Source organism: Oryctolagus cuniculus, chromosome 8, assembly GCF_964237555.1.
Source record: "Oryctolagus cuniculus chromosome 8, mOryCun1.1, whole genome shotgun sequence".
In the NCBI taxonomy this organism is placed as follows: Eukaryota; Metazoa; Chordata; class Mammalia; order Lagomorpha; family Leporidae; genus Oryctolagus; species Oryctolagus cuniculus.
This window is the reverse complement of record NC_091439.1, coordinates 62,337,519-62,350,165: the sequence shown is the minus strand read 5'-3', so window position 1 is coordinate 62,350,165 and position 12,647 is coordinate 62,337,519. Positions and strand designations below refer to the sequence as shown.

At 42.1% G+C, this 12,647-nt stretch overlaps 1 protein-coding gene across 5 annotated transcripts in view; it reads right to left on the bottom strand.

Annotated features, from left to right (window-relative positions):
• The window catches only part of SLC9B1 (solute carrier family 9 member B1), a 157,899-nt gene that overhangs the window by 20,273 nt on the left and 124,979 nt on the right, over positions 1-12,647 (bottom strand). Inside the window, exons 14-15 of one of the 5 annotated variants that reach the window (XR_011378325.1) lie at positions 10,362-10,477; positions 8,511-8,967 (exon numbers count right to left, since the gene is read on the bottom strand). The exons of 3 other annotated variants lie outside the window; for them this stretch is intronic. The gene's annotated coding sequence lies outside the window, so the exon portion shown is untranslated. Of the gene's footprint in view, positions 1-8,510; positions 8,968-10,361; positions 10,478-12,647 lie in introns of those variants that run through there. One more of the 5 variants, XR_011378326.1, reaches the window with a different exon arrangement.

Genomic DNA, 12,647 nt, shown 5'->3' with positions numbered 1-12,647 from the left:
GGGAGCTGGATTGGAAATAGAGCTGGAAGGCAAACTGGTGCCCATATGGAATGCTGGCACTACAGGGTAGCTTAACCCACCACACCACAAGGCCAGCCCCATCAATAACCTCTTAATTTCTTGGAAAGCCTCATGACATTTCTTGATCCATTCAAGTGGATCCATTTTGGAACCTTTAAGGTTTCATGTAAAGGCTTGGTATGAGTCTAAATCTTGAAATCCAGATCCTGGAGGAGCCTGCCATCCCCAAGGATGTTCTTACATTTTTAAAAAGATTTATTATTTATTTGAAAGTCAAAATTACAGACAAGGAGAGATGATGGGATGCTGGCATCATAAGTGGTGGCTTAACCTACTGTGCCACAATGCTGGTCCTATCTGTAACATGTCTCCTTTTCAGTTAATTGCTTTCTGGTTTCATGATGTATCCCAGATAGGCCACTTTCTATTAAGAAACTTGGGATTTAGCTGGAGAAACTTAATACCCTCATTCCCCTAAACAATTTAAAACCTGAATAATATTTTTATTTGAGTACTCCTTTGATGGGTCACAAAAAGAATATCATCTATGTACTGTAAAATGTCCCCAGCCTTTAATTTGAGCTCCTTGTGTTTCCTAACAAGGGTGTTATCAAACACATTTGGGCTATCCCTAAAACCTTGGGGAAGGACCATATCCATGTACTGTTACATTTAAGTAGGGGGTCATTCCACTCAAAGATGAATAAATATTGGGATTATGGATGTAGAAGTATACATTTTAAGGCCAGGACCATAAAACAGATGGTGCCTTTATGGAACTGGGCTAGAATAGTATAGGTGTTTGATACAATAGGGTGGAGCAGGATGACAGCCTCATTTATGGTCCTGAGACCCTGAATCATGCAATGTTCCTCATTTGGCCACGGGACTGGCAGAATAAGAGTACTGTAGGAGGACTGACATTAAAGTAGAACCCCATGTTCAAGAAATTTATTGATCAGAGGTTGGAGTCCCCATTAGGCACAGACCTTAAGGAATACTGACATCAATAGGGGGAAACTGGTGGTATCCTTTAAGATTTTGACAGGGACATAATAGGTGGCCTGTCCAGAAATGTCCCAGAGTTGAGGGTTTGATTTATGTTGAAACTTAACAGGGAGTTTATCTAAATGGAGTATTGCCTTAGTATCTATTAGCATCATAGTAAGAGTTCTGGTCCAGGGGCATTTTTAGCTAAAGGGACTTGCCCAAGGAGGACAACAAGTTTCTGACAAGTAGAGGCATTAGGCATTCCAGCATTACCTCAAAGTGCTAGGTGACTAGAACATCTATTTGGCAAGCTAGAGGCAAGGTAAGAAATTGGGAAAGAGATTTACTCTCAACTCTGGTAATACATCTTTAAGGACAGGGGTCCTGTCTGGGAATTTTAAAAAGAGTAAATGGTTCCTTTGTCCATCAAATCAGTATTGTTACTTGTGACATCCAGGGTTCTCTGGGTTTCTAGGACTGAAATAATCATGAGTTGTGGTTGCTACCTGAGTTCCCAGGCCATCAGTCCTCAGTGACATAAGGGAATTAGGATTCTTCCCCTCCCTTTGGAGATGGGGACAATCTCATTTCCAGCATCCTTCTTGTTTGCATTGAGGACATGGTCTGGGTGGCTCTCTCAGGTGGAGACATTATTTGAGCCAATGTCCTGGTTTCCCACTTTAAGTTCTCCTTTGGATTTTTCACTTACACCTGGACACCCCTTAGGTTGACTGTGAGGCTGCAGAGCACTGGTTTATAGAAACTGCCACCATGAGAGCTTGTTGTAAAGAACATTGTTCCCTGAAGTAGAGCCCCCTTTTCTCCTCAGCTTTGTCTCTGTTACTAAGTATGCCAAACACTGTAGCTAGCGTCTGGTTACTGGGAATTTGGGGGTTCTACTGATAAATTTTGGAGTTTTCTCTGAATGTCTGGGGCTGACTGATGAAATGAATACTGACCAAGACCTGTCTCTCAGGTGTGCTGGGTTCTATGTTGCTGTATCTCTTTAAGGCCTCTATCAGTTGTCTCTGGACTACAGCTGGGCTTTCTAATTTTGTCATAATTGATTGGCTTAACAGTGTATTTTTTTTTTCTTTTATCCCAGTCACCAATCAGGTAACTCTATGGCTTTAGCACCCTAAAGCCCCATGACCTCTTTGATAGTTCCATTTGGGATATGTTTGAGGAACTGCCGTGGCTCCCATAGCATATTAGCTCGGTTGCTGAGCTGTCAGGGACTCGGTATGAACTTGGGTTTCAGCACAAATTTGCTGTTTTCCTTCCATGGTACAACAGATAGAACAATATGTAAGTCACCCAGGTTAGATCAAAGGCTAGGGTTAAGGCCTGAAACTCTTCAATAATCTAAGTGGCACCTTCCAAGCATCTCCCCAGGTTTTGTTTGCACTGAGTTAGATCAGTCACGGAGAAAGGAACATGTACTTATTATCCTAGCTTCTCCATTGGCTACTTCCCCCAGGGGGCAAAGTCTATTTGCTCCACTACAGGTGACCCCAGATGAACTACTTCCTAGTAAAGGAACACAGACTGGATTATAGGGTGGAGGCTGGGGGCTGGTAGGGAGCAAAACAGAATCAGGACTTGAGAGAGAGGAAGTCCCATCATCCCTTCACACTTAGGCAGGTTGAGGTTGAGGTAGTTGGACCCTGGGTGGTGGAGGGGCACTTAATAATAATTCATCCATCGAATTCACCTGTCTTTATAGAGGGTGAGGCTAGACTTGATGCTGGACAGGAGCTTCAAGATTTTCCACAGGTATAGCAAGGATACTTAGGGTCTACAGTGTGGCAGAATTTGTTATCCATCAATAAAAAGAGGCTTGCCACCCAGGGCCCAATATTTCCTTAGCTATGGCAGTGGAATACTATGTTTTTAACAGGAAAGTAGGGGTTTTAGAAGACAATGTAAAAAATATCATAGCTAGATTGCAATAAAGATAAGAGACTTCCCAGCCAATGCCTTGGAGCAAATCCCAACCATTCTTACAAGGCTTCATCAGAATGGATCCCTGGCATCTTATCTGGATGATGTTGGCTCTTGGCATTCCCACCTCCCAACAGTTGCTGGAGGGAGCAAACATCATTGGGTTAAGAGGAATTAGTCCATAGTGGGTGAGAATGGCGTGAAGAAGAGAGGGTAGAGGGACACAGTCCAAGATTCTCAACCACAACAGAGATTACAGTTGACAGAAAGATTCATTGGCTGATTTCTCAGTGGGCTTTCAACTCCTGCTTGGCTCACCAAGGATTGTGTGGAATGAGGGGTCCAGGTTCTGGTCACCAACACAGGAAAGAATTTGAAGAAAGGACACAAGGGCCAGTAAAAAATTTTTATTGCAAAGCAGAAGTACACACTGAAGGAGTGAGTGTGGGCACACTAGAGAATGAGCTGTGTCCCAGGTGCCAGTAGAGATTCTTTTATCAGGCTTTTCCAGCTTGTGGCAGCATCCTTTACTGATGGGTGAGTCTTTGTCATGTAGTACTACTGGGATAACACACTCTAACATACATTGTGTATTTCACTAGAATCTTAATTTTCCCCCCAGTGATGTATGTGTTTTACTATTATAATAAAGCAAAGGTTGGTCAGTGGTTAAGATGAAGCTTAGAGCTATTAAAATTGGTTTTTGATTGCCTGTCCAGTATTAAAAAATGGTTGGGGTATAACTGCTTGGTTATTGTTGATCAGGACTTGTTTTCAAGAGGTGGTTATGACACCAAAAGTGCTTGCCGTAGAGCAGGCCACTTGCCCTATGCCAGTTATCTATCCTGCCTCACTAGGGTTTTCATTTGAGATCCTGAAGAATCAGAATGAACTGAAAGTAGATCAGAACTTACAGGAACAGAGTCATCTCAGGCATAACTATATTGTGGTGATGCAAGTCTATATATCGCCCTTGTCTAGCTGCCTAACAGAAGCAAAAGAAATCCTCTTTAGAGGAAAGTAATGTTATCCACAGCCTCAAAATATCTCTGTGATATTTTATATGTAATATTCAGGACACAAAAATAATCAGGTATACAAAAAGGCAAGAGAAAACAGGAAGCAACCCATAAAAATTATAAGGACTTCAAAAATCACTGTAATTAATATGTTCTTAAACTTAAAAAAAAACATAAGAATAGGAATGTTTGTAGTGCCTGGAAACACAGAAAACCAAATGAAAATTCTACAGCTGAAAGACAAACATCCAATCAATGGATCTAATGGCCAATTATAGAGTTAAAGACAATCAAGGAACTGGAAGAAATTTCAGAAGAAAATATGCAGGTGTATTTAGAGAAAGAGATGAAAATATAAAAAATTAGGGAGTGGGGAGAAGAGGAGATATACAGAACAAGGATTTTTTTTTTTTAAATGTCTAATTTAGGTATAAGTAAAGACCCAGGAAAGGAGTGACCGATGGAAGAAGGCATCATTTGAAAAGATGTCTAAAATAAAAGCCACCTGAAAAAGCAAGAAAATCACACCAAGTCACATCATAGTAAAACTGCTAAAACCTAGAAAACAAAACCAAAAGCAACCAGAGGACAAAGATAAGTTACTTTATTACATGAGTGGCAATAAGAAAGCTGCTTCGCAACTCAAATTATGCTATCTTCAACTTACTGAAAGAAAATATTGTGAACATAAAATTCCATATCAAAATAACTATAGGGCCGGCGCCGCGGCTCACTAGGCTAATCCTCCGCCTAGCGGCGCCGGCACACCGGGTTCTAGTCCCGGTTGGGGCGCCGGATTCTGTCCCGGTTGCCCCTCTTCCAGGCCAGCCCTCTGCTGTGGCCAGGGAGTGCAGTGGAGGATGGCCCAGGTGCTTGGGCCCTGCACCCCATGGGAGACCAGGAAAAGCACCTGGCTCCTGGCTCCTGCCATCGGATCAGCGCGGTGTGCCGGCCGCAGCGCGCCGGCCGCGGCGGCCATTGGAGGGTGAACCAACGGCAAAAAGGAAGACCTTTCTCTCTGTCTCTCTCTCTCACTGTCCACTCTGCCTGTCAAAAAATAAAAAAAAAAAATAAATAAATAAAAATAAAAAATAAAAAAAATAACTATAAAAATAGTGCAAAATAAAGTTATTTTCATACATACAGAAACTAAGAATTCAGCACAAGCATATCTGCTCTAAAAGAAAGAGCAGCCTCTGGGCAGAGAAAAATGATGTAAGAAGGAAGTGCTGATATTCTGTGAGGAATTAACAGCAATAAAAAGGAAAAATATGTAGGTAAATCTAAGTGAACATTAACTTTACAAAAAAGGCTGCAATACTGTGTTAAAACATACAGATTTAATTCATAACAGCAACAAAAATTTAGGGAGCACAAATAAAGTGTTAGAGGGTATTTTTACAATGTCCATAGAGTGGCAGAAGTACTAATATACATATTAGAATTTTAGAAGTCAGGGATGAGCAATCAGCTTCCTAGAGGAATTAAGATAGTGAGCAACAACAACAAAAGAATAGTGAACACAGAACTAAAAGTCTAAGAAAAAGATGAACTAATTTCCTAAAAACTTGATAAATTGCAAAGGAAGTAAAGAAAAAAGCTTGGGGCCGGCACTAGGGTGTAGCAGGTAAAGCTGCCGCCTGCAGTGCCAGTAACCCATATGGGCACTGGTTCGTGTCCTGGATGCTCTACTTCTGATCCAGCTCTCTGATATGGCCTGGGAAAGCAGTGGAAGATGGCCCAAGTCCTTGGGCTCCTGCACCCGCGTGGGAGACCCAGAAGAAGCTCCTGGCTCCTGGCTTCGGATCGGCGCAGTTCCAGCAGTTGCAGCCAATTGGGAAGTGAACCAGTGGATGGAAGACCTCTCTCTCTGCCTCTTTTTACTCTGTTTAACTCTGACTTTCAAATAAATAAATCCTTAAAAAGAAAACTTGTAAACCAGGTGGGACAAATAAAATACGGTAGGGTGGCACTTCTAAAGCTCCATATATCAGTACTCACATTAAATGTAAATTAGTATTCCCAACTAAAAGACAAAGTGTCACCTTGGGCTAATAAAATACACCTTTAGCTTATTTTCAAGAGACAAAAAAATTTTTAAAAGATTTGTCTCTTTGAAAGGCAGAGTTATAGAAAGAGGAGGAGAAACAGAGAAAGACATCTTCCATCTGCTGGTTCACTTCCCAAATGGCCACAATTGCTGGGGCTGGGCCAGGCTGAAGGTAGAAGCCAAGTGGAACAGCCTAGACTTGAACCAGCGTCCATACAGGATGCTGGCATTGCAGGCAGCTTAACCCACTATGACACAAATTTTAAATATTTACACACACACCATATATATATATATATAGCATGTATATATACAAATATATACATGTACATATATATATATATACACACACACACACACCCCTGTAAAACTAACAGATAGATAGATGGTGTGGCCATGCTATTATCCAAGTAGCATTTATACAAGAAGCAAAACGAGATATAAAAAGGTCCTTTGTAAGGGTCCTAATAGGAAACAAATAACATTCAGGTTGGGATCATTTAGTAAGGATTTATTTACAGTGGGACTGATAACAAATTTGTGTGTAGGGTACAATGGAATCATAAGGGATAGTTCTGTAACCCAGGGCTAACAGCAGGGGAGCTGTACCACCTTTACACCCAAAGACACAAAGGGATGAGGAAGTTACCAGAATCTGGAAGGAGAGAAAATTGTGAAAAATTCACTTCAAGGGATGCAGTGGCTTTTTGTTAGAGTACGCACCCAGTTACAAGGTAGCCTGATTTCTACAAGGCAATCCAGTTACGAGGTAACCTCTAACAAAGGGAGCAGTGAAATAAATACCCTCATCTCACTCTTTTTTCACCAGTATCCTCCTGTCAGCTACTAAGTCATCATGCAGTGGTGTTAATTCAGTCATATGTTCACTCAAAACCAAAAACATTAGCCACCCCAGAATTCTTCATACACAGTAGAGAAGAAAAGAAGTAACAAAACACAGTTTCATAGAACCTGCTTTTTCACTGGTCATAAGGCCTAGAGTCATAAGCACAACTGCTTTCTTTTACCACCTATTCTAGACTTCTCTCAATCTTTACCAACAGCTAAGCTGAATGGAGTTATTTTACAGGTGAAGTAACCAAGATAACAGTCTTGTATGATCCGAGTCCTAGTGGAGGTCCTTAGGGGGTCATACCCCCTCCTTTTTTTTTTTTTTTTTTTTTTTTTTTTTATTGGACTACTGGCCGAGAGAGCACTGAATGCATCTGAGTGAATACCCTACATTATACATGAAGTAATACTGAATCCAGTTTTCTCCTGTTAAGTAGGAGCCTCACCGTTGCCAGTACAGGGATCCCCTTTTCTGTTGGCTTAGTGATATAAGCAGTTCAAACTTGCTGGTGAACACCATCTGCGTCTAATTAATTGAAACCATTTTTCCTGTGAAGCATTCCTCCACTGCACACAAGGACACTGGAAGCAACTAAAGTTTCAGGGACCAGAAAATTCTTTAAGTGGGTTATTAGGGTATAATAGAGCAACTGCCAAAAAGGTGTATCTTTGTGCACCATAATGGTATATACAAGAATGTTCATAGTAGTGCTTTTCATAATAGCCAAAAAAATAAACATTTCCAACTTCCTACAACAGTAAAATGGATAAATTGTAGTATATACATAAAGTAGAATATTGCATAATAGTGCAAATGAATGTACAACTTTTACCAGTAACATGAATGAATCTCAAATGAAGGAAGTCAGACACAAAAGAATGCACTATGTATAATTCAATTTATATAGTGGTTAATTATTGATGAAACTAATTTTTGGTTTCAGAACAGAAGATGTGACTACCTTGATTAAAAGACACAATTTTCTACTGTCCTGAATAGATATTCTAACATGTTTCAGGCTACTGGACCCCTAAGACACTTGTAGGTCCTGGAAGTTTTGTAGGGTTTCTAGTGTACCTCCTACCATGCATATGTCTTACCAATGTGTGTAAATGCTGGATACTATTTGCTAATTTCACTACTATAATGAATCAATGTGATGTTCTATGGTGTAACAAGATTACCAAGGTCTCTTAATACCATAAAAGAGAGTTGACGTAGGATAAGATAGTAGGAGGGTTACTGTTGTCCTTGCTATCTAAACCCAATCTGCTAATTTTCTTTACTGACTGCAGTGTGTGTGTGTGGGGGTAATTCCAGATCAATATCATGTCATGTTTATTAATTTCCTCCAAAGAAGATATCATATCTAAGACAGTTACTGCAAATGTCATCTCCGCTTGCTTAAGCTTTGCAATAATGTGCTGTTATCCTTCATTACCCACCTGGTTTTTACAGTATTCTGTAAGACCTACCTGGTGACCACACAGGTAGTGGAAATGGCAATGTGGTAAGAATCCTCATGCCAGCATGACAGTGTTAATATCTGCAATTTCCTCAGGCATGCAATGCTGCTTTGCATTTACTATCTTGATGAGGAGTGGCAGAAGGCAGTCTTGAGCTTCCATGTAGCTTTTTTGTATTAGTCATTTTTTAAAAAAGATTTATTTATTTATTTGAAAGAGTTATATAGAGAGGAGAGGCAGAGAGAGAGAGAGAGAGGTCTTCCATCCACTGGTTCACTCCCCAATTGACTGCAATGGGTGTAGCTGCGCTGATCCAAAGCCAGGAACCAGGAGCTTCCTTCGGGTCTCCCACGTGGGTGCAAGGATCCAAGGATTTGTGCCATCTTCTACTGCCTTCCCAGACCATAGCAGAGAGCTGCACAGGAAGTGGAGCAGCCAGGACTTAAACCAGTGCCCATATGGGATGCGGCACTGCAGGCAGTAGCTTTACCTGCTAAGCTATAGCGCCGGCCCCTATTAGTCACTTTTATTCATCACTATAATACCTCAAAGAAGGAAGATTTATATTTGCTCATGGTTCTGCAGGTTCACAGTCCAAGACTGGATGGGCCCCATCAGGGTCTCCTGTGTGGTAAGACAGAGATTGACAGTGGCAGAGTGTATGCAAAGGAATGACCATATGTTGAGCCAGGAAGCAGAAAGACAGTGAGCATAATCATCTCTATGTGCTCTCCTTATATAAAGCCATCATTATACACCATGAATACTTTAAAAACATTTTTATTTATTTTGATTTTATTTGAAAAGCAGAGAGGGGCCAGCATTGTGGTATGGTGGGTTAAGCCACTGCCTATAATACTGGTATCCCATATGAGAACTATCTCAAGTCCTGGCTGTTCCATTTTCAATCCAGCTCTTTGCTAATATGCCTGAAAAAGCAGTGTAAGATGGCCCAAGTATTTGGGTTCCTACTCCTATTGTGGAAGACCTGGATGAAGCGCTTGGCTCCTGGCTCCGGCCTGGTTCAAACTTGGCTACTGTGGCCACTTGGGGAGTGAACTAGTGGATGGAGAATCTCTCTCTAACTCTGCCTTTCAAATAAATAATCTTTTTTTTTTTTTTGATAGGCAGAGTGGACAGTGAGAGAGAAAGAGAGAGAGAGACAGAGAGAAAGGTCTTCCTTTTCCATTGGTTCATCCTCCAGTGGCCGCTGCAGCTGGCACACCATGCTGATCCAAAGCCAGGAGCCAGGTGCTTCTCCTGGTCTCCCTTGCGGGTATAGGGCCCAAGGACTTGGACCATCCTCCACTGCCTTCCCGGGCCACAGCAGAGAGCTGGACTGGAAGAGGAGCAACCGGGACAGAATCTGGTGCCCGACAGGGACTAGAACCCGGTGTGCTGGCGCCGCAGGTGGAGGATTAGCCTATTGAGCCACAGTGCCGGCCCAAATAAATAAAACTTAAAAAGCAAAGTAAAGAGAGAGAATGAGATAGAGACAGAGATCTTCCATTCACTGGTTCACTTCCCAAATGTATGAAATAACTGGGTTGGGCTAGGCTGAAGCCAGGAGTCTGGAACTTAATCCAGGTCTCCCATGAGGGTGGCAAGGAATCAGGTACTGGAGCCATTACCTCTTGCCACCCAGGTGTGCACTGGCAAAAAGTTAAGAGTTAGATATGGAGCTAGAATTGGATGTTCACTCTCAAGCAGGGTTTAAAGTATTGCACCCTAAGCTTGCCCTCTTTGACCCTAACTACTTACTCCAATCTAAACATTTCCCAAAGGTACCACTTCCAGAAACCATAATTGGATTAAGGTACCACCCTTACTCCATTAACCATTAACATAAGACTTTGGGGACCAAATACTGAACACAAGGACCTTTGAGTAACATGCAAACTAATATTCAAAGCATAGCTCATTCTGCCCTTAACAGCATTTCACACCATGGGTTAGAAAACCAAAAGTCTGATTGCTTATTATTAAAATATATCTATTCTGACTATATAGCTACATACCTGGGACTGGAGATGGGTTCCTCTGGATCCACTGTTAGCTGCTCATGCCAAGACTCCATCTATCACTTGACTTAGGTCTTCTATGCTGACCAGTTTCTCAGTGTGGAATTCTGGGTCTTCAGATATTAGTATATGATTAGAGATAGTATGCAATAGACCTTAAGAGATCTGGATACTTTCCTTTCTCCAGGAAGCTGGTACTGGTCCCTCTAGAGAATGGTTAGAGCAGTGATTTCCTAAATTTTCTCCTTATTGGAATTACCTGGGTAATTTTTTTTTTTTGACAGGCAGAGAGAGAGACAGAGAGAAAGGTCTTCCTTTGCCATTGGTTCACCCTCCAATGGCCGCTGCAGCTGGCGTGCTGCAGCCAGCGCACCGCGCTGATCCGAAGCCAGGAGCCAGGTGCTTCTCCTGGTCTCCCATGCGGGTGCAGGGCCCAAGGACTTGGGCCATCCTCCACTGCACTCCCGGGCCACAGCAGAGAGCTGGCCTGGAAGAGGGGCAACCGGGACAGAATCTGGCGCCCCTACCGGGACTAGAACCTGGTGTGCCGGTGCCGCAGGCGGAGGATTACCTATTGAGCCGCGGCGCTGGCCACCTGGGCAATTTTTAAAAATACCAATACCGGGGCCGGTGCTGTGGCGCAGTGGGTTAAAGCCCTGGCCTGAAGCGCTGGCATCCCATATGGGCGCTGGTTCTAGTCCCGACTGCTCCTCTTCCAACCCAGCTCTTTGCTATGGCCTGGGAAAGCAGTGGAGGATGGCCCAAGCCCTTGGGCCCCTGCACCCACGTGGGAGACCTGGAAGATGCTCCTGGCTCCTGGCTTCAGATCAGCGCAGCTCCAGCCGTTGCAGCCATCTTGGGAGTGGACCAGTGGATGGAAGACCTCTGTCTCTCTCTACCTCTCTGTAACTCTTTCAAATAAAAAACAATACCAATGCCTAGGTCTCACCCTGAGAGATTATAACTGAATTATCCTACAAGGTATTGAAATGTGCAGACTGGTTTGGGAACAATTCATGATACACAGCTGTGATTCCAATGTAGCTTTCGCAAAAGAATGCAGTTTCTTTTCATCAGTCAAGGAGTCCAAAGTCTGAGAAAGAGATGAGATCTTTCTAGTTTCACAATAACATGTTAACTTATTTCTCAGAATTTTTATACCTATCCATCAATAAGCATCTTAGTAGGTTATCTATTTTGTTTCAAGAACTCTTTTTTTTTTTTTTTACAGTTTATGGATTACAATGGCTTTCCCCCCACATAACTTCCCTCCCACCTGCACCCCTCCCATCTCCCGCTCCCTCTCCCATTCCATTCACATCAAGATTCATTTTCAATTATCTTTATATACAGAAGATCTATTTAGTATATATTAAGTAAAGATTTCATCAGTTTGCACCCACACAGAAACACAAAGTGTAAAATACTGTTTCAGTACTAGTTATAGCATTACTTCACATTGTACAACACATTAAGGACAGATCCCACATGGAGTAAGTACACAGTGACTCCTGTTGTTGACTTAACAATTTGACACTCTTGTTTATGGCGTCAGTAATCTCCCTAGGCTCTAGTCATGAGTTGCCAAGGCTATGGAAGCCTTTTGAGTTCGCCGACTTCGATCTTATTCCAACAGGGTCATAGTTAAAGTGGAAGTTCTCTCCTCCCTTCAGAGAAAGGTACCTCCTTCTTTGATGGCCCCGTTCTTTCCACTGGGATCTCACTCGCAGAGATCTTTCATTTAGGTCTTCTTTTTTTGTTTCAAGAACTCTTGATCACTTCACCATTAGCATCTTTTTTCATGGGGTCAAAACAGTATGATTAACATTCTATCCTTTGATTGATTGTGGTAACCCTGCCCACTTTATCTCTAATAGTTGTATGTCTCTACCACTTTGGGATTCTATCCCTGCCACTGAGATCAGGAACCCCAATTTTACCACAGTATTCATCATCATGTCTGGCAAACAAAGATTGCTATTTCAGGGTTCTTTGGGAATGCTGATGCTCCCGTCATCATTGCATTCCTAAGTGACTTGAAAATTGAGGATGGCTAAGAGTCTTTGTATTTCAGGAAATATCTGGCATTTGGACCATTTCACTTGTACACTATTACCGAGACCAAGCCTCATCCTAGCAAACTATTAATGCCAACATAATACATCTTGATTCTTGGGTGAGTATATTTATGCCAATAAATCTGCCTTGATTTTATTTTGTATTTATTCTTCCTTGGTAATAACACTCTTAGAACTCACTTCCATAGATACCTGCCAGGTTCCT